The 20,760-nt window shown below is 46.5% G+C and overlaps 1 protein-coding gene across 2 annotated transcripts in view; it reads right to left on the reverse strand.

Annotated features, from left to right (window-relative positions):
* Positions 1–20,760, reverse strand: part of LOC135903126 (hemicentin-2-like) — a 578,389-nt gene that overhangs the window by 220,584 nt on the left and 337,045 nt on the right. For both annotated transcript variants that reach the window (XR_011511029.1, XR_011511030.1), the window contains exon 14: positions 19,653–19,837. The gene's annotated coding sequence lies outside the window, so the exon portion shown is untranslated. The remainder of the gene's footprint in view (positions 1–19,652; positions 19,838–20,760) is intronic.

Genomic DNA, 20,760 nt, shown 5'->3' on the forward strand with positions numbered 1-20,760 from the left:
TCGGGAAAGAACAAATAATATAGTTTGCCTTTAATTTGTTTGCAAGGCAGAAAACGGTGTTTCAGGCCGACCCTCTGGAAGTGGGAACATCTCGGCGTTTCGGGCAGGCAGCCCCACGACCTAAATAGCCGCGTTTGAGAAGACTCGGTTAACGCCGGACGTGCCAAAGAGCGCTGAGACCTAATCTGTTGCAGTGTTCCCAAGAAGGTACGGAAAGCTCCAGCACAAGAAAAGAAAAGAAAGAAGGGAAGACAAAGTAGAGTGCTATGACAATGCAGAGTGACAGCGACACGAACCGAACAGAATCCGCCGCTTCCGTAATCAAGTGAAAAGAAGCGCCAATGTGAATACGGCAGCATGCCCGGGCGCGCCACCGCGTGACAGGCAGGAAGGAAGCCATACTCGAGGGGGAACCTCGGCTGCCGTCAGAAAGCTCGAGGCGTAGCGTCGACCAACAAACACGGGACCCAGACCAGGCCGAGAGAGCCGAGAACAAAATAAGGGGACAGCGAAGGCTGCCGCGAAAGCGCGCGCTTCTAGCCACAGCTGGGCAGCTCCTACGATATGCCGGCGGCGCAATGCGTTCGACGCGTGCCTGCGCACACAGCACGCGGGGAGCCGTTGTGCAGATGGCGGGGGAGGCTGGGGGCTGTGCTGAGAGCCGTGGTGAAGGCTCGTGCATTTCTCCCAATATTCGCGCGCGCACACACCGGGGCAGCTGCGGCAATCTGATGGGTACTCCCTTCAATTCTCCCCGCAGAGACGCGCTCGCTCGTTTTTATTTCTCGAACCTCGCTCGCTGACGACGGTCGAAGAGCCAGGGTGTACTAAATTCGAAGTCCTCTCCCTCATGGCTGGTCTTTGTCGATGCTGTTATTATTACAATAACAATTATATTGACACTCCAGGGGAATTTGTGCCGTCGGCGTCGCCGTGATGTTGTATGTATGTGCCAGGCAAAGTATGTGAGGGTGAGCCGACGATGGCGGCTCAGAATGGCGCGTGCAAGAGAGGTGCGCCGTGGGGGGAGGGCGTTCCACTCCGGCGGCTGCTTAGTACGACGCGGCCGCGCGGCCCCTATATATCTTGAAAGTGATCTGCGATGGGGAGAGAGTCTAGGCGTCTAGGCGCACCGAAGGTCGATAGCTTCGTGTGTGCTGTGTTCCCGCTGCTCAGGTCGCGCTGAAGCGAGAGGCAGCACGAAAGTCAATGCGCTCGCTCCTGCTGCCGCGCATCATCACTCCAGCGTTTTAACGGCGATTTTCCGCGGTCATCGCGTGAGACGCGTTCATATGTTTGGTTGGGCGCGCATGACACCATGCTTGTTAATTTATTTAGTAAGCGAATGTTTACAAGTTTACACGGCTGATGAAAATAGCGCCCTTACTTCGTATAGCTGTCTACTAATTTGCTATAGCAATCGATGCTTCGCCTTTCGGGCGAAACTACGATCTTTAAGGTGGACGATACCAGAGGGCTGTGACGACGACGCAGGCCGCGTTTCTGCCCCAAGCGCGTGGGTTGTTTCGGGTTGCTGCCGCCGCCTGAACTCCCTCCCACGCGACGCCAAGTCGTGTTTGCCGCCACATCCCATAAGCCAGATTCCTTAAGGCGTAATACCACTCAACGCAGCAAAGAGCTCTGAATATGCGAACGAAGACGACATCAAAAAAAAAAAGAAAATCGGCAGACATAGGTAAGATTGCTTACGTGCGGGAATACGAAACCATTATAGCCACCTTGGTGAAATGCTTCCTGCACGTTCCTTGTCCGCGTTCCTTGTCTGAGTTTTAACGGCGCCTCGGTAAGGCCAAAGTTTTATTTATTTATTTATTTATTTCATAATACTGTGAGCCTTTCTCAGGCTCTGACAGGAGTGGAATGTACAATAGGTGGTACAACAGGTTTGGTGTTCCGGAAGATGAATGAAAAGATACATAACTTATATAAATAATAGAATCAAAGTGTGCAGAGCTGTAGAATCATACAATTCATGACTCATAATCAAGAAGGCTGTGACTACAACACATTTACAAAAGCATTTTCAAAGAAAGATTCAACGTTCGCAACAAAGACATCAATTGACACATCATTCACAATATGGCGGGGCAGGCTATTCCATAGTTCTATGGATCGAGGAAAAAAAGAAAATTTGAATAAATTACATCTAGCAGCAAATGGCCGTATGCACAAGTCGTGATTGATTCTTTTGGAGCGGTGGTGAGGTGGCTTTAGGTACACGTCTTTAGTTATGTTGATGCAATCATGATATAACAGGAAAAGAAATTTCATACAGGCAGTTAGTCGTCGGCATTCTAACGTCGAGATGCTAGCCCTTTTACGGAGAAGTGTCACGCTATCGTAGCGGGAGTATCGGGAGTAAATAAAACGGAGTGCTAGGCTTTGAATTCTTTCAAGTTTCGTTTTCAGGTAAGACTGATGGGGGTTCCAAACTATGGCGCTGTACTCCAGGATGGGTCTTACTAGAGTCATATAGGCGTGAAAACGCGCGAAGCGCCTCAACGCGTTCGCTTGTCCACGAGGAGTTCATAACTAGAAGGACCGCTCAGTGGCATTCAAATGGACATTAATGCTCTTTATTTTATACACTCATTTGATAAATTCATGAAGTGGCGCCACCTCCTAGCCATTGGCTGTGCGGACACATGCTCAACGACACAAGCTCTAGGCCACATGTTTAGTCAACCAGATGGCCGCGACGTGATAAGCGCGGTATCAAGAAAATTGTTCAACACGAAGAGCAGGATATTGGATAAGGCTGTAATGTTCCTTTGTAGTAGATTCGCTGATGAACCATCGGTATACAGGGAGGTTTACTGCGCTTAAAGATGAAAATTATTTCATGAAGTTCACTTTTTGAAATTCTAGGTAGAAATGCAGAAGCTGAAAGAGATTCGTTAAGCATGTATTGGGCGGCCTGCACATGAAGATGCATTCTCGGAAGCCAGTGCAAAAAAATGGTTGAATTTATCTGCTACCTCAATATATATATATAATTCTTGTGGCATGTTTACACCGTTTTCAAAGCATGTCTCTGTAAGAAATGGCACGCATTACTTCCGCGGTCAACCAATTATAATACTTTCTGCGTTTGTTTATTCCGACGTGCTTAGATATATTTTGGAATTTCTTTATTTGATTGTAGAAGATGCTATACATCTTCTCTGGTAAATTACAATCAGTTGTAGCCATCCAATTAAAACTGGTAGGTAATAAGGTTATCTAAGGCCCTCCAGTCAGTTATAGCGATGTAGATTAAGTTATCGGGTGTGGTGGTTCGACAAGCAGTTGGCACTGGTAAAGATGGCGACGAACGACAAGCGATGAGATAGTGATGAGGAAAACGTTGAAAAATAACACAACAAAATGGCAGTTAGGAGCACGTGAGGCGATATGGTCTAGACACGACGTTTTTGCATGGTCAACTATTTCTTCCCGGGTAGGAGCGGTTATTATATTAGCAACACCGCACGAGGACAAGAGGGACAAGTAGTCGGAGGCAGAGCCTCCTGTGGGACACACCGTATTTTTATTTGTATGTCTTTCATTAAACATAATTCTTCCACTGAATTCCATGAGTTCAACATTTCTTCGAGTTCCAGCCCGAATAATAATAATAATAATAATAATAATAATAATAATAATAATAATAATAATAATAATAATAATAATAATAATAATAATAATAATAATAATAATAATAATAATAAAAGCTTCTTTGATATCTTATTTGTAACATACGTTTTCTACACCGTCTACCATTTTCATCAGAAAGCGCAGGAAACGGCGCGTGACGGTGAACTGCAACAACTACAACCTTTCTCTCTCCACCCTCCGCAAGACGAGCGACATTCAAGACTGAAGTTTAATTGAACGATTGTGGTCGAAAAAATTGAAGTATGATCCATATTTCGAAATTAAGCAGACGCCGTCACCAAGAGGAAAATTGCATGGTTACGTACAAAGATAACACATCGCCAGGGTCACGTCTCTCCCTAATATTTTTTTTGTTTTTTTGTTTTTTTTTGGTTGCGAAACTGAACGATGACGAGCGCGGCCATTTACGGAAATCAATCGCAATATCTGGTTCAACTTAGTCAAAAGCGGAGCAGTGTAACAACGCCTGCGGTGAAGCACGAAGAAAACAATTGGACACACGCACGAGATCACGCTTTACTATTATTCTGATCATATATGAATAAAGAGAAACTAATGCAACTTTTGACACTCGTGATATCGGCAAGAGGAGCGACTTTACTCAGAATCATGCAGCGCTGACTTGTGAAACGGGATCATCGTGTTGAACGGTAAGCAGCAAGCGCGGACAAAATGCGGCCACTCCAACCAGCGTCGTCACCGAGAAGAGATGCCGGAACGAAGGATGTAGATCAATCATCGCGTACCATCAGCCCACACAACGCAATATTTCACTTCCCGTTGAAACATATTTATATATATTTTCTGAAGAGCGATGCGAGTCCGGCAGTTTCAGTAGAAATAAAATAAATACTCCTGCTCCGAGGGAACTACCATAATAATAATAATAATAAAAAAGTAATAGCCACGACGCGTCACCAAGCACAACCATTTCCTGCATCACGCGCCTCCAGATAACGGGTTGGTGACGGAAAACGATACACGAGCAGTCGGGACACAGTGGTTTCTGCTCAAATAATGCAAGAAACGAGGAACAAAAGGATCCGCTGCTGACAAGCGGCTGTATAAGTAAACTCTCGAAGGATGAGACAAAGAAGTAACTGGAAAAAGAAAGAGTTTAGCTTTGCCTTGAATGCTTAGAAACTGGAGAAGGGCGCCTCTTCACTACTCCAGAGATATGTAGCAAGCGGTACAAGAGAGAGAACAGTGGAAAAAAACAACAACAAAGGAGCGTTCGCAAAAGGCAGTCCACGAATGTGGCGCGCAGAGAAGACGTAACCGGAACGGACGAAAGTTAGGTGGTAACGGCTGCCGGGCTTTATTCTCCAGGGAGTCGGTTTTGCGGCCCGGCGGCGGCGTTTCGACCAAGCTCGAGTCGCCAGCAAGATGTCTTGCGCGCAGGCACATGCATTATGGAACAGGAAGTCAATGTCACAATAGGTACAGCGCTGTTTCCAGAAGCGCATAAAACAGGCGGGGCGAAGCCAAGGAACAAGGGCGCGTCGCGAGGTAGACCAGCAGAATGACTGACATGCAGCAGGCTGTGCATCCGCGAGCAGCTCAAGCGTACTGCGACGAGGTTGAAATGTTGGCGACGTCTCTAACGCTTGTTGATGGCACTGTGTACGCGAATACCTCGCACTCGCTGGATGGGAGCGCGGATATAAGCAGCGGGAGGGATGGAAAACGCGGAGAGGTCAGACGCGGGCTCAAGCGCCGCGTTAAACCATGACAACCTTCTTGACTGGGACGGACTCGAGGTGGGCGCACTTTCCTGCTACGAGCACGTTTACTTGCGTGTAGCAACGTGCGCAACGTACGCGGGTGCGCACTGAGCTTTGCAGACGATAATAATTCTGCAAAAGTACGTGTTGTAGCGAAAAAAAAAAAGCGAGGACAAGCAGTCCTATACCCGCGGGAGCACATCCGGGATTGTACGAAATTGCGTCAGGTGAACTCCAATCCTAGAGCTTCATTAACGGATAATGTAGTTATTGAGTACAAGATGGAAAAGACGTTACACATAGTATTTCCGATGTATTTTCCGCCATGACATTGGCCAGTGTTGGGGGGGGCGTCCATCTGGTCCCGTCGTGTCTGCCGCGTCTTAATAGCGCTCTTTCCACGGCCAAAGTAAGTACTATGTGGAACGCCCACGCATAAATAACCCTACGGAACACATTTTGGTCGAAATTACGGCGCAGTCATCGCAAAACGTGAAACGGAAGCCGTGGCACCGGGCGCAGTCGAGCCGTAAAGATGATAGAAGTACGTTTCACGGGATTGCATTTTGATCGATGTTACCCCTGAAGCTTGTCGACAAGCTAGTATTTTCACGCTGCTGGGAAATAAAAGCATTCAAAAAAATGAATACAAGAGTTCGTCCGTATGCAGTGTACGTACAGTACAGTGATTTCACTATATGTATATAGACGGGGCTTAGTGGTCGAGTAAGTTGACGGGTTCTGCATGTGGCACTTGGGGCGCTATAACGTAAAGCTATTCCAAACTTTTCTACTCCAATTCTGCAATCAGCCCTCCACGAGTGGTCAAAAACTTTATTGGACCACCCCCCTTTCACCTGTCTGTCATGCGACGTCACGAAAACCGCGATAACACCCAATCTAACATGACGCGTACACATTAATTATGCATGATTCGACAGAATAAAAAAATAATTATTTCTTATTCGACGCCGTTTCGCCATTAACCGTCTGCTATTGGTCAGAAAGTTTCAGGTCGCACCCACTTCACCTGTCTGTCACTAGACGTCACAAAACCGCGAAAACTAATTGCGTCAAACTGACGAGTGCGCGTTAAAAATGCATGAATATGCCGAACAAAACTGGATTTTTTTCTGAATAGCCGGAGACTGTCCCGTTCCGAAAGGAATAGAATATGACTGCCGCCGATCGCTCAGGCACTGGCTACTCGCACCTGATGAGAGCATGGGTTTATTTTCGTATAATACACCTTTAACCGCTGCAGTATAACCTTATCGAGCCCTTTCGGCACGTATACGACATCACTCTGCCAACTCTTCTTCGCTGAGGATGCGTTTTAGCGGCATTTTGCATTGTTCGTTGCACGCTGCCGTGATGTTAGATAAGCCACCGCAAGCTAAGTGAGGGAAAGCGGACCAATCGCAGAAGCCCGCACCTCTCTTTTCTTCCGGTTATCTATGTTCAGCACGCTGGCTCGGCCCCATTGAAACCCTCTCCACTTGAGCGTGCTCCTCGCCTCTTTCCACCGAATTAGATTAAAAAACAAGCCTTTTAATGTAGACAATGGTATTCGTTTTGAAAGCAAACAAAAGTGACCTGCTATAAACGAGGAGAGATTTGGATTGGGCTGTTCAGGCAACGCTGCGGGTCACCACCTGATGCTTGCGTCGGCGGTTGCGTAAATTTGACGTCACGAGATTGGATTAAAAACATAACGGTTAGCTTTACGTTATAGGGCCCCTGGTTTTTAAAGCTACAAAATTGCGCACCATCTAATCGCGAACTGGCTAGCCATGTCATTAAGAAGTGGAATTAAATATGGTAGCGTTCGAATAATGTAACATTTTATACGTACACTTACTACCGCATAAGAGAGACACCGAACGTATATCTATTCCTAATGTCATAAATCGCTCAGTTAGGTGATCAATATCATTTTCTTTTTTTGCCTCGCGAAACCCAGTAAGGCTGATGCTGTTTCGCGTAGACTTTGTTTTTGTTGGAGGAGTTATGTAGAAAGGCTTCACGAGGGAGCACCATCGGCTCATTTAATGGCGTTGGACAAACTAAAGTGCCTAATTCACGACTGGTCATATTGAGATGTTTTCTGTGACACTAGTTGAATGTAACGAGAGAAACTATTTCTCTGATTACATTGAAATATACAACGTTTCTTTAGGTAGCAACAGGGCCATGCCACTGAATGGTCCCCAGCAGCCTACCTGTGATGCAAAAGATGGCACCACGCGCCGCCATCTGGCACGGAACGTGTAATTTCACTCCAACCCGCCACCTTCGCCACTACGGAGCCTGCCGCTCACCTCTAAATCATCAACGACCTGAGAGTGGACTCCACCCATTTAAGAGTACCATTAGTGGGAGCGGGTCCTTGATATTCTCCTGGCTTACGTTGGGAAGACGAGTCTTGTGGTCTAAGCTTAAGGTTCCAGCTAACACTCGTGCCCTGTCAATCCCGGATGACCGAAGTCAAGAAAGCAGGATAATTGTCGAAACAAATACGTTCAACATATACGCTCAACAACAAGTATTGCAATCAGGCTTACTTCTGGTCTGGCAGACTTGATCCCATCGGCGTGGACGTGTGTAGGTATTTGTAGGGTGTCCCACGTAACTTGAGCCAAACATTAAAAAATATGCACATGCCACGTAGTTGGACAGAACCAAGGTTATCTTGTGTGCCGTTGCTTGGATCACGGCGACGCCAGAAATGCTTCTGGAGTGTCCATAGAATTGCTCTCGCAATAAAAATCCTTTTTGCAAGCGCTAAAGAAGTCCGCGAAAAGACGCAAATTGCTTCGAGCGGCCAGTCGCGCAGCAATCTTGCGTGTATTCGCGGGCCTCTTCCACGGTCGGAAAAACACTTTTATGTAGTACGTATTGAGCAACAGAAAGCTGCATCGGGAGTTTTTCATGCTGCTCTACGAATTTTCTCATTTACACTTTTGATCTAACCTTAATATTGGAGAAATTGATTATTAATTAAGACTAATGATGTAATTAGTCGCAATGCAAAAATAATGTGAGTATCTCCAAGAGACGACAAACAACATTACCTTGGTTCTGTTCAGCTGCGTGCCATTTCCGTATCTCTAAATCTCGGTACATGATAGTTGCCACACCCTGTATAGAGTGAACGTACTCAACCGGGCAAATATGTATTATAACTTTGCAGAATGGAGTTAAGAAATAAGCAACTACTTGCGCATGAATACTTTTCCGTACTCCATTGTTCATAGAGCGCTTTGGCTGGGTACAATAGTGCAACGTTGCCGTAGCGAGAGGGCTGGCGTCAATTCATCACGTTCCGGCATCAAAAACCTCTTCACGTCGCGAGAATAGCAGTAGCCATCGTTGTGTTGGCAGAAGAGGTTTTGTAACTTCAACGTGGTTTGTATTTGTCTCTGCTTTCTACTCTGTTGCTTTTCATATATGCCTTTCTAAAATCCTCGTAAATGGCCTCTGCAATATTTTGATATGTGTTTGTATTTCCTTTAGTGTTGGTAGGTTTGCCTTCCCGTATTACTAAACTGATTCGAATCTATTTCATACTTTTTTCGTACATATTTTATGCTTCAGCGTGTTTTTGTTTCCGACATTTTTTGCGTTTAACGTGATCGCTTGCCTCTACTCACACATTTCAATTACGACGCAGTGCTAGCTTCTAGCTATGGGTCCAGCCGCTGTCGACTGTCATGTATTGAACTCAGGAACGTGCAGTAAAATGAAATAAAGAACTGGGGTGCTATAACGTAAAGCTATTCCAAACTTTTCTTCTACAATTCTGCAATCAGCTCTCCACAATTGGAAAAAAAAGTTCGGACCACCCCCACTTCGCCTGTCTGTCACGCGATGTCACGAAAACCGCGAAAACGTCTCATTTGACGTGATATGTGCACATTGATTATGCATGGTTGCACCAAACGAAATAAAAAGAAATATTTATGATTTGACGCCTTTTCGCCATTAGCCCTCTGTTATTGGTCAAGCGTTTTGGGGCTGTGCTCACTTCGCCTTGTCAAGAATGGCGAGCTGCGAAACAAGATTGCCACACAGTTACGACAGGGCGACACGACGCGCACCTCTCCCTCTCCGTCGCTGCAGCTGGGAGGCGTTCAAAGAAGCGGCCTTTGCGCTGGAATCCGCCGCCTTCCACCCGCCCCATCGACATTGTGACGGAACTAGTTCGGGGTGCGTGAACAATGATTCCGGAGTTCCCCAAAGCGGAACTGATTTGACGCGCATGGACAAGCTGCCGCGGGAACTACGTATTTTTGTGCTTCTCACGCTTCGGAGTGGCGCAGAACAACGAGCGACCCTCGATCGGCTCCGATAGTTCCCGGAACGGCACCCCGCGCGGTTGCCTCTGTGTACAGAGCGCGGTTGCCTTTGTGTACGTAAACTGATCTGCAGTGCAGCGGCGAGTTGGTGATGAGTAAACGAACAGTCGCCGCGTCGTATGACCGGCGGATCGAGTGTATAAAAACTGTGGTTGTGCGAATGCTGAGGTCACTTCTCTGGAGCAGTCATGTTAGACTGAGTCACTTCTCTCATGCAGTCCTGTTGGACTAATACTCTTTTTCTTGAGCAGTCATGTTAGACTGATTTAGTTTCTGTAAATAAACCATTTTCCTCGTTCTCGATGAGAAACAGTTCTTCACTTCATCAACGATCTCAGCGTAAATAAGTTGGACGACGGCATGGGCCAGCTACCTTCGAATTCATGCCGTACTCCAATCTTGGCAAAGGACCACGGACGATGGGATTGAGCCCCCAATCCTGACAACTGGCTGACAGCGGTGAGATGGACTTTGCGACATGGTGCTGTATCTGCGGTGAGTGCTTGGTTTTTGCTTTGACTCTCTAGGCTTCATTTTGTGGTTGTTCTGTTTAGAACAGTAGGGAAGCTAGATTGTTGTGTGTTAGCTAGGTTGTGTTTTACTAGCTAGATTTAGAGAGCAGAATCAAGGCAGTAAAGCAGCAGTCATGGAATTAAGGACACTGTTGAGAGACGAGTTGTTGATTGTTGGTGAGGAACTGGGCCTAGATGTACGTAAAGAAATGCTAAAATCAGAATTATTGCATATCATTTCCGAACAGGCCAGTGAGGAAGAAGTTGAACTGGGGTTTGAACTTCTGAAAAAGAGAGAAGAACAAGAGAGAAAAGAAAGGGAGGAACGCGATAAAGAAAGGGAGGAACGCGATAAAGATCGCGAGTTAAGAAAAATGCAACTTGAACTTGAAAGCAAACGTTTGGAGTTGTCTCAAGGAAGTGAAGGCGCTCTGGGACGATCAAGTGAGGCAGAATCATACCGCATGGACAGGCTATTAAAGCCATTTGAGGTCGGGACCGACATAGGCTTGTTCCTATGCAATTTTGAAAGGACTTGCGAAAAGATGAACTTCGGCCCGAGTACATGGCCACAGCGGTTGCTGTCTATGTTGCCGTGTGAGGCAGCGGAAGTAATCGCCAGACTGAGTGTGCAGGATGCATATGATTATGCAAAAGTTAAGGCTAGTCTCCTGAAGAAATACCGCCTTTCAGCCGAAGCTTTTCGGCAAAGGTTTAGGAGCACAGGCAAGAAAGATAGCGAGGGCTATCCGGAGTTTGCATATAGCTTAAAGGCCAACCTAGTCGAGTGGCTTAAAAGCGCGGAAGCGTACGACAGCAGAGACATGATCATTGAATGCATGTGTCTAGATCAGTTTTACAAAACCATCCCCCAAGCTGTGAAACTGTGGGTGCAAGACAGAGGTAATGTAAACACTGTGGAAAGGGCGGCTGAATTAGCCGAAGAGTACGCAACCCGTAGAAAGTTGAACGCCGAGGAGGGAAACTGGGACGGTCGAAATGGACCGCGGAAACCATTTCCGTTCAAAAAGGGTGCGCAAACTAGACGATCCGAGCCTGTAGACATGGCGGAAAAGCCCGCAGAAAAGAGCGAGGAGAAACTTAACGGAGAAACCGCACAAAAAGAACAGAAAAGAAAATTCGAATCTGTTAGACCAATTCGCTGTTACAAATGCCACAAACTGGGACATATAGCTGTAAACTGCGAGAAGTCTAGCGTAGTTTTTTCCTACGTGGAGGAAAAAGATGAGAATATGGAACTTTTAAGTCCATATCTCCACGACCTGCAAGTTAACGGAAAACCATGCCGAGTGCTAAGAGACAGTGCCGCCACGCTGGACATTGTCCATCCGTCTTACGTGATGGTAGATGACTTACCGGAGAAGTAGCATGGATAAAACAGGTTGTAGAAGAACACAGCGTGTGTCTGCCCATGGCCAAAGTCAAAATCAGTGGACCATTCGGGGAGCTAGAGACTGAGGCTGCAGTTTCCAAATTTTTGTCACTGCAGTATCCCTACATCTTTTCGAACCGTTCGAATCAGTTACTGCGTGACAGAGGGCTCAAACTGGGAGAGGGCATAGTACAGGCATTGACCCGAGGCCAAGCTCGTAAGATCGCGGCGCTTTCGGCTGAAAAGGCTCAAGCTCCTCCAGCGGAAGCAGAAAAGGGAATAACTTCAATACCCGAATCCGAGCTAGGCCCGAGGGACAACAGAACAGTTGAGGAGAGCCTGCCAGCTGACCAGCTCAATGAGAGCGTAGCACTAGAGTGTCAGAGTTCTAGCCTGCAGGAAGAGCAAGCAGACGCGCTCACAAGCGAGACAGGGTCGTTATTATCACCGGCCTCAAAGAACTTTGGTCAACTCTTACGCGTGGATAGAGAGTCACTGGCAGCTGAACAAAAGAATGATGAGAGCTTAGCTAAATTACGTGACACAGCTAAAGAAGGCATTGCTAGGCGCAACGTAACGATACATGAGAGAGGAGGATTATTGTATCGGCATTACAGAGATCGAAAGGGTAGGATTTTAGATCAGTTAGTCATACCTACGAAGTATAGGGAGGACCTTTTGAGTCTTTGTCATGGAAATGGGTGGTCCGGCCACCTAGGCATAAACAAATCAAAGGAAAGATTGCTTATGGAATACTACTGGCCTGGCTGTTTCAAAGATGTAGAAAACTTTGTAAGATCATGCGACGCCTGCCAGCGTTCTGGTAAACCAGGAGAGACATGGAAAGCTCCACTGAAGGTAGTCCCCTTAATAACAGAGCCTTTCAGACGGCTTGTAATAGACACGGTAGGGCCTCTTCCAAAAACAAAATCAGGCTACAGGTACTTGTTTACCATGCTGTGTCCGGCTACGAAGTTTCCAGAAGCAATCCCTTTGAAAGAGCTCAGCTCCACCGAAGTAGTAGACACGCTTTTGACAGTGTTTGCACGAGGTGGGTTTCCAGCCGAAATTCAGGCAGATCAAGGGTCAGTATTCACGAGCGCACTGACTTCCACATTCTTGCAAAAGTGCGGGGTAAAGTTAATACACAGTTCTGTCTATCACCCTCAGTCAAACAGTGTAGAGAGGTGGCATTCGGTGCTTAAGCGAGTTTTGCGTGCGCTCTGTTACGAGCACAAGGAGGACTGGGAGAACTGTCTGCCGGCAACTTTGTTTGCTTTGCGAACGGTTCCACATGAGGCGACAGGGTTCTCGCCAGCAGAACTAGTGTATGGGAGGACACTCCGGTCTCCACTGAGAATGTTAAGAGAGATGTGGGAGGAAAGAGGGGAGAGTCCAACCGTGGTTGAATACGTGCTAAATTTACGGGAACGGCTAAGCGCAACCCAAGAACTAGTCGGAAAGAACATGGCAATAGCTCAAAAGAACGCCAAAGTCTATTACGACAAGAATGCGAGGCTTCGTACGTTTAAAGTCGACTTAACGATGAAAGCAGAAAAGTGTAGGTTTGGTTGTTCGCAGGTTACTTATCTGGGCCATGTTGTCGGTCAGGACATGAGACGGCCGGCTGAGCTGAAAATAGCGACGATTGGAGATTTTTCTCAGCCGCGCACGAAAACGGACCTTCGTTCATTTTTGGGACTTGTGGGGTACTATCAACGGTACATTCCGAATTACTCGCAATTGGCAAGTCCATTAACAGACGCCCTCCGAAAGGGAGCACCGAGTAACGTACACTGGGATAAGGACAAAGAGAACGCTTTCCAAAGTTTGAAAACGCTATTGGTTTCTCGCCCTGTGCTTCGCGCGCCAGACTACACAAAGGAATTCATAGTTCAATGCGACGCAAGCGACAGAGGTATGGGCGTGGTACTTAGTCAGGTCGGCGACGATAACGAGGAGCATCCTATCCTCTACGCCAGCCGTAAACTAAATGTAAGGGAGGAAGCCTACAGCGCTTCAGAGAAGGAATGCGCTTGTTTGGTTTGGGCCGCCCAGAAGTTGTCGTGTTACTTGTACGGAGCGAAGTTCATCTTCGAGACCGACCACTGTCCTCTGACGTGGCTCAATCAAATGTCACACAAAAACGGCCGCTTGCTCCGATGGAGCCTCACTCTCCAAGAGTACAACTTCTCCGTTAGATATAAGAAGGGAAAGTTGCATAGCAATGCGGATGGTTTGAGCAGGCTAATTTGAATTCTGCGTTTGAGGGTCCCGCCTAAATTTTGGGGTTACTAGTGTTAGCTTTTCTTTAGGCGAAGAAAATCCCCTCTCATTCAGCAGAATTCCCTCCATTAATTGCTGAATTTGTCAGCAGGAATTTGCTTCAGAAATTGGCATAGTGAAATGTAGCATTTTTTTTTGTTTCTGCACTTATGTTGTTGTTGTTTTTTTGAAGCCTAGCGAGTCTAAAGTGAGAGCCAATGCACGTCATCTCGGCGCAGAGCCGTGTTGTGGGGTTCATTTTGCAGTTGCCTGTCCTTGTTGGATGTTTTGGGGCGGTGACATCAATGCACAAGTGGTCGCTGCGAGCCAAGACATCAATCCCCCCCCCCCCCCCCCCCCCTGACCAGCAGCCGTTCTCTTCCTGCCTAGCGGTTGTCAGCGCTAGACAGTCGAGACTTTCCGGGCCATGGAGGCGCTGTCAAGAATGGCGAGCTGCGAAACAAGATTGCCACACAGTTACGACAGGGCGACACGACGCGCACCTCTCCCTCTCCGTCGCTGCAGCTGGGAGGCGTTCAAAGAAGCGGCCTTTGCGCTGGAATCCGCCGCCTTCCACCCTGCCTTCCTGATTGTATTGCCGATAGTTAACCATTTGTTTCAATAAGGCGCCTGAATGGAATTTTTTCAACACAACACGAAATGTAACTTGCTGTTTTGCTTGCATTTCTGTTCAAGTCCTGTTTGTGAACTGTTAGCGGAGAATTCAAGAAGTGGCAAAGAAAAATCGCGTCGCGTGACAGCCTGCCTGTCACGCGACGTCATAAAAACGCGAAAACGAAAAGCATCAAATTGACATGAAGGCGTTAAATGCTCATTATTATGCCCAACAAAACTGAATTTTTTTTCTGCATAGCCGGGTAGTGCTCCGTTCCGAAAGGAATAGATCATGGCTGCCCACCAATCGCACTGGCACAGGCAACTTGGAGCTACCGGGGAGCATGGATTTATTTGCGTATAATAAATATTTTGTGTGACAGTATAACGTTATCGAGCCCCTTCGGCAGATATACCGCATTACTTTGCCAACTATCCTTCGTTGAGGATCCATTTGAGCGACATTTAACCTTCTGTTGCACGCCGCCGCGATTTTTGATCCGACATAGCGAGCTAAGTGAGGGGAAGTGGACCAATCGCAGACGCCGACACCACCCTTGTCATCCGGTTATCCGCTTTCACTGTGCTGGCTCGGCCCCATCGAAACACTACCCTTAATGTGCTCCTCGCCTCATGTCCCCCAATTAGATAAGAAAAAGTGCTGAATGTAGGCTATGCTATTCGCATTGAAAGCAAATAGGGTGACCTCCTATAAACGAGGACCGCGTTTGATTGGGCGTTTCAAACAACGCTGCGGGATACCGCCCGATGTTTGCGTCGCTGGTACGCAAATTTGATGTCAGGAGATTGGAATAAAAACAGATTGGAATGGTATTACGTTATAGGGCCCCTGGTGGCGGACAATATGTTAGAATGAATAAGGACGCCATAACGTAAAGCTATTCCAATGTGTTTCTATTCCATTGTTGCCACAAGCCCTCCGCGATTGGTCCAACATTTTTCGGGACGCAACCACTTCGCTTGTTTGTCACATGACATCACGAAAACCGGGAAAACTCCTCATCTGATGTGACGTGTACACACTGATTATGCATTACTCGGGCCAAACAAAAAATTCTTAAGAAGAAAATTATTCCTGATTCTATGTCTTTTTCACCATTAATCCTCCGCTACTGGTCAAACATTTTCGGTCTGCGCTCACTTAACCTGTCTGTCACGCGGCGCCACAAGACCGCGTAAACCCACCACGTCAAAGTGACATGTACGCATAAAAATGCATTAATATGCCAAACAAAACTGAAAGCTTTTCAGAATAGGTGGAGACTGCCACGTTCCGAAAGGAATAGAAGATGGCTGCCCGTCCATCGCTTTGGTATTGGCTGCTCGGAGCAGCAGCGAAGAATATATTTATTTGCTTATAATGAAAATTCTTGCGTGGCAATATAACGTTGTCGAGTCCTTTCGGCAAGTATACAACATCGCTATGCCAACTCTTTCTCGCTGAGCATCTGTTTTAGCGACATTTTAAACCTTCCGTTGCACGCCGCCGCGATTTTCGACCAGCCACCGTAAGCTAACGAAGGGAAAGCGGACGAATCTCGGACATCGGCATCACTCTCTTGATCCGGTTGTCTACTTTCACTGCGCTAGCTTTGCCCCACGGATCTGCGCGTTTCTCGCCTCTTGTCAGCCTTTTAGATTAAAAAAAAAAACATTTCGAGGTGGGCAATGTTATTCGCTTTGAAAGGAAAGAAACGTGCCCTCCTATAAACGCAGAGAGCGTTTCATTGGGCTGTTCAAACACCACGGCGGGTCACCGCCCGATACTTGCGTCGGCGGTCACGTAAATTTGACGTCAGGAGATCGGAATAGCTTCACGTTATATGGCCCTGGGTGTGGGTTCGCACCATTTAACCATTGAACCAAAGAAAGACATACTTAGAGTAACCCCTATCGCGTATTGTTGTTAGTCTCTCGGTAATTAAAATTTTATCTTTTGGTGCGAGCACCCTTGGCCGTGCCCGAAAGGAAGTATGTCAGATTCTACATGAGTACATCATTGCTACAAAGAGGCTGATATGTTGAACACCTTTTTCCTAATGACTAACAATTAATTTGCATATTTTAATTCACTAGTGGTTTCATCAACAACAGGCATGATCACTTTTCCATATATTTTGTATACATTATTATTATTATTTAAATATAGGTAATACAGACCATTCGGTTAGTGAGAAGGAAGGCAGCCATTATTCTTCCATGGCGAACCTTGGCCAATCACTCCTCATTGGTACATAGCAAACAGTGGAGGTAACAACAACAATAGCGGCCGTCTTGCACGCCTGATCGAGAGTTGGAAGCATTTATTTAACTATATATTATTACTCATGGCATGCGGCAAATCCTCCCGAATAATAATTTAAAAAAAAAACAGCTGAATGTAGAGTAGGGCGTATTTCATCTGTTTATTCGCTGACGAAGAAGACGTCGACCGAGCACGCGCTTATATCGATAGATTATCAGCGAAATTCTTAAATGTTTGCGTTATTTCACCTATCTTTTTATCCATTCATAATTTCTCGTTAGTGTTCCTTTTTACCTTTGAACTAATTATTTTGCTAGCCTATCAGATATTTCGTCAATCCGCCATAGTGGGTGTGAGCCACTCTTAAAGAAAGAGCAATCAACCAAACAAAGCAGCCCTTAGCTGCAGGATTCATTCTCTATGTATTCCCCGGGACGAAATCAGTACTAGCTGCGTTTCTTCAAATGGCTGTCGTATCGCCAGCTGTTGTGAGTGGCCAGGGCTCACGAACGGACGGTACAACGCCGGAGGCTTTGTGAATTCGACACCGGATAGCTAACGCCATTTTTAACTCCCAAAACGCTGCACGGTATTCGGTAGTACTGAGGTGCAGTTTTGGTCATTGTTGTTAGCCATTCGATCGCGACGCACCAAGGAAGCATTAGTCGGCATGCACGTCCAATGAATGGACACCTCACAAGCCCCGACTAAAGAGACTGGTTGCGCGTACTTGAGCCCGTTTCGACGCAAACGTTTCTGCTGCCAGGTGCACAATTCACAATGTACCTTCGCACAACAAAAGAGGCGCTTCGAACGGAAGTATACATTGATACTTGCTCCCACTGGACGACGTACTTCCGAAAACTTGTTAATTAGCAATGCTTTACCAAAGTAGACGTGTATAGGTATAATTAGACCTCGTTAGCACATAGATGCGCAGCCGTTCGCATGCAGTGATCTTGTTGCACATTTGCGTCTCTAATTCAGCCTGTATAACACAGTAAACGTAACTGTGGACACCGACGACAGAACATTTCACGCATATCGAGACAAGTTCTTCATTGAGTGTAACTGCGAGCAGCTGCTCCTCGTCCTTTGCGTGTAAAATTACGGACGTGGTCTTTCAGAAAACAAAAACGAGGCGTGGACCTGCAAAACTATTATTTCTTACTTCGCAATCCTTAGAGGTGCGTTTATTGTGCATAGACATGGCTCACTTCGACGCTGTCGTTAGTGTTTTGTCCTCTGGCAGTACGACACACAATTTGTGCCTAAGGTGCCACCCCGCTTGCTACAGATTGTTGCTGGCCGTGTATTTGTGCCGTAGCACTGTCGGCGTTCGAGAGGTCTAGAGATTAAGAACTGTCGTTCCCAATCTCCATTCCTTCGGAGCATCACCAGAGTCGGAACCCCAGCCTCCAACGGAATCACCTCAGTGACATTTACACTTTGAACACCGACGGTACGTTTCTCTCCGGCTTAAAATACGCAAACAGGAGCAAAGCTTTTAGAAAAGGCACTGAATTACGGACACTTGTATTTTTCTTACTGGCTGCAGGCTTCGTGCGTTCATGTTTGCTTACTGTTGGGAGGGGGAAGCTGAATGACACGGTGGTGAAATAAATAAATAAATAAATAAATAAATAAATAAATAAATAAATAAATAAATAAATAAATACGACTAGAATACGCAAGAAAACATATAATGCAGTCGGAGATGTAGAGAAATCCGCCCACTGTTCAATGTTTCCGCACCTTTCATAATATTATATAGGATAGCGAAAAAGAAAAAAAAATCATTTTCTATACTGTTTCAACGCCCCTGGAGAAACTTCAAGTGAGTTTCGTGCCCAGCACACATATAACTAGGCTTGCACATTTTGTGCAGCCTTTTGCGTGCTCATAATGGCGGCATGCTTTCACTCGCACTTTTCAGTGCGCGTATATAGTGAAGTTCTTTTTTTTTCTGTCTCAGTTGCATAATTATAAAAGAAATGCAGCATTTTTTACAGAGACTGCCTAAGATACCATTGTTCAGAATTATCCTCATTTCGAAAAGCGTATCTTCGGCAGTCGCATATTTGCCTTCTACCCGATGAGGGCAGAAGGCAAAAACGGCCGTGCCCTTTAGCGACATGTTAAAGACTTCCGAGTGGTCAACATTTAGTCGGAGCTCTTTACTAGGGCATGTATTATAGCCCAGGCACAGTTTCGAGGAGACGCCGAACAATATAAAAAAAAAGCTCGCTGTATAGAAAAGAACCAAAGTTCTATCATCGCGTTAATGTTTATTAAACTATAGCTGTATTAATTAGAAAACGATATGAGTCGCGAAGGAGCAACACTTTCTAGAATTAGTTTTTTTCTTCTGACATCCAAACATGCACGCACGAAAACACGCTCACCTCTACGTATACGAATTGCGGGGAACGTTCAGAAGGGAACGGGAATCAGACGAGCGAAGTGCTTTTCGCATCTAAGATGGGTGCCCAATTGACCAGCGTCTTCGCTGCGATTTGCGAGAGCGTAGGCCCGGGTCCGTCACGAAATACTCTTGTGTGCGAACGGCTTCGATCCAGCCCCAGGCTTTCTTTTAGCGAGACAAAATGCCAAGGCGCCAATGAAACGGAGTTAGCCACATGTGCGTGAAACTGTATAAGTTCTCGCAGAGGGGCTAAGACTAAGGTACGTGCGACAAAAACGGTACGCCGTGCTCCCTTTTTGTCACAAGAAGTATATAATGGTTACGTTTAGTTGAAAGGAATGCTCTAACACCTTCGGAAAGTGGAAGAAAGAATGCAGCAAAAAAAAAAAGAAAATGAAGCGAAGCGTGTCACTCACTTAGTTCAGGACGTCGACGCTTCGTGCTTCTCAGCGGAATCCGCCACTGCGATGTAGCTTTGTAGGAAAAGTGGAGACGATCGGGGGAAAGAACAAGGGCGACGCCGGCGTGCTCAAGCACCTGCGCGTTGAGTGGTTTCCCACCCAAAGGCGCATTCCCCGCATCCTCGATACCATTCACCTGCCTAGGGGTGACAAAACATAAAATTACAAAATCAGCATGTAAAGAAAGCACTGCTTCCGGTGAAACGGCATTACGAGAGTCATATAGCCTTTTTGTTACACACCTAAAGTTTGAGAAGTTTGAAATTCACAACACGCTGGAACACATGTGCCACATGGCTTTGCGGCCCGGCTAAGCATTTACAGCGCTCGAAAACTCTCTAGATTGATTAAGAAATTCCATTCTGAGACAGTATACCTTCATAGTACGGGGAGTGTTACAGAAGCCCCATTGCACAGCCTTAAGACGCTTGGGCTTATATAAGCGCAGTGGCACGCACACTTAACAATCAGATGGTACGTCCAGTAGCCACTCGTACAACCTCTATGAGAAGTATGCAGTATCTACGCGCTTCGGGTCATGATCCAGTTGAAACCTTATAGTCTTCAATGCTATGGTCATGCTAACATTTATTATTGATGCGAAAGCATCAACTGTCCCACTGGGCGAAAAACCCGGCGTCTATAGCAGCAAAACGGCACCTAAATTACGATTGGTGGCGACGCCACGTCACGTGCGCGTCTCCACGTAGCAAAGCAGGTGAAAGGGCGCAGATGCTGGTGCGCCAGGTGGTCCGTGAGGGGAGAGGGCATCGCCGCGAGGCCACGTCACCTTTGCGCTCGGAAGCCTGGGTTATCCGCCTGTTCCTTTGTCCGCGCAAGTTCTCGCCTGCCTTCAAGCTTTTCGTCGTAATCGCTTTAAATAAATTGATGTAAAAAAAAATTGAATAAATTTGAAAGGGAAAACGTTGGCGGTAGAAAGTTTCGAAGCTACGGCCTCAATGCTAAGAAGCCGAGTGTATTACCCACTCGGTTAAACCATCGCGTCCTAGATAGCAGGCCCTGTGCTCTCTGCTTCATGAAATCGCATTACTTGTATCGAAAT

The sequence above is a fragment of the Dermacentor albipictus genome, chromosome 1 (assembly GCF_038994185.2).
Source record: "Dermacentor albipictus isolate Rhodes 1998 colony chromosome 1, USDA_Dalb.pri_finalv2, whole genome shotgun sequence".
Taxonomy (NCBI): Eukaryota; Metazoa; Arthropoda; class Arachnida; order Ixodida; family Ixodidae; genus Dermacentor; species Dermacentor albipictus.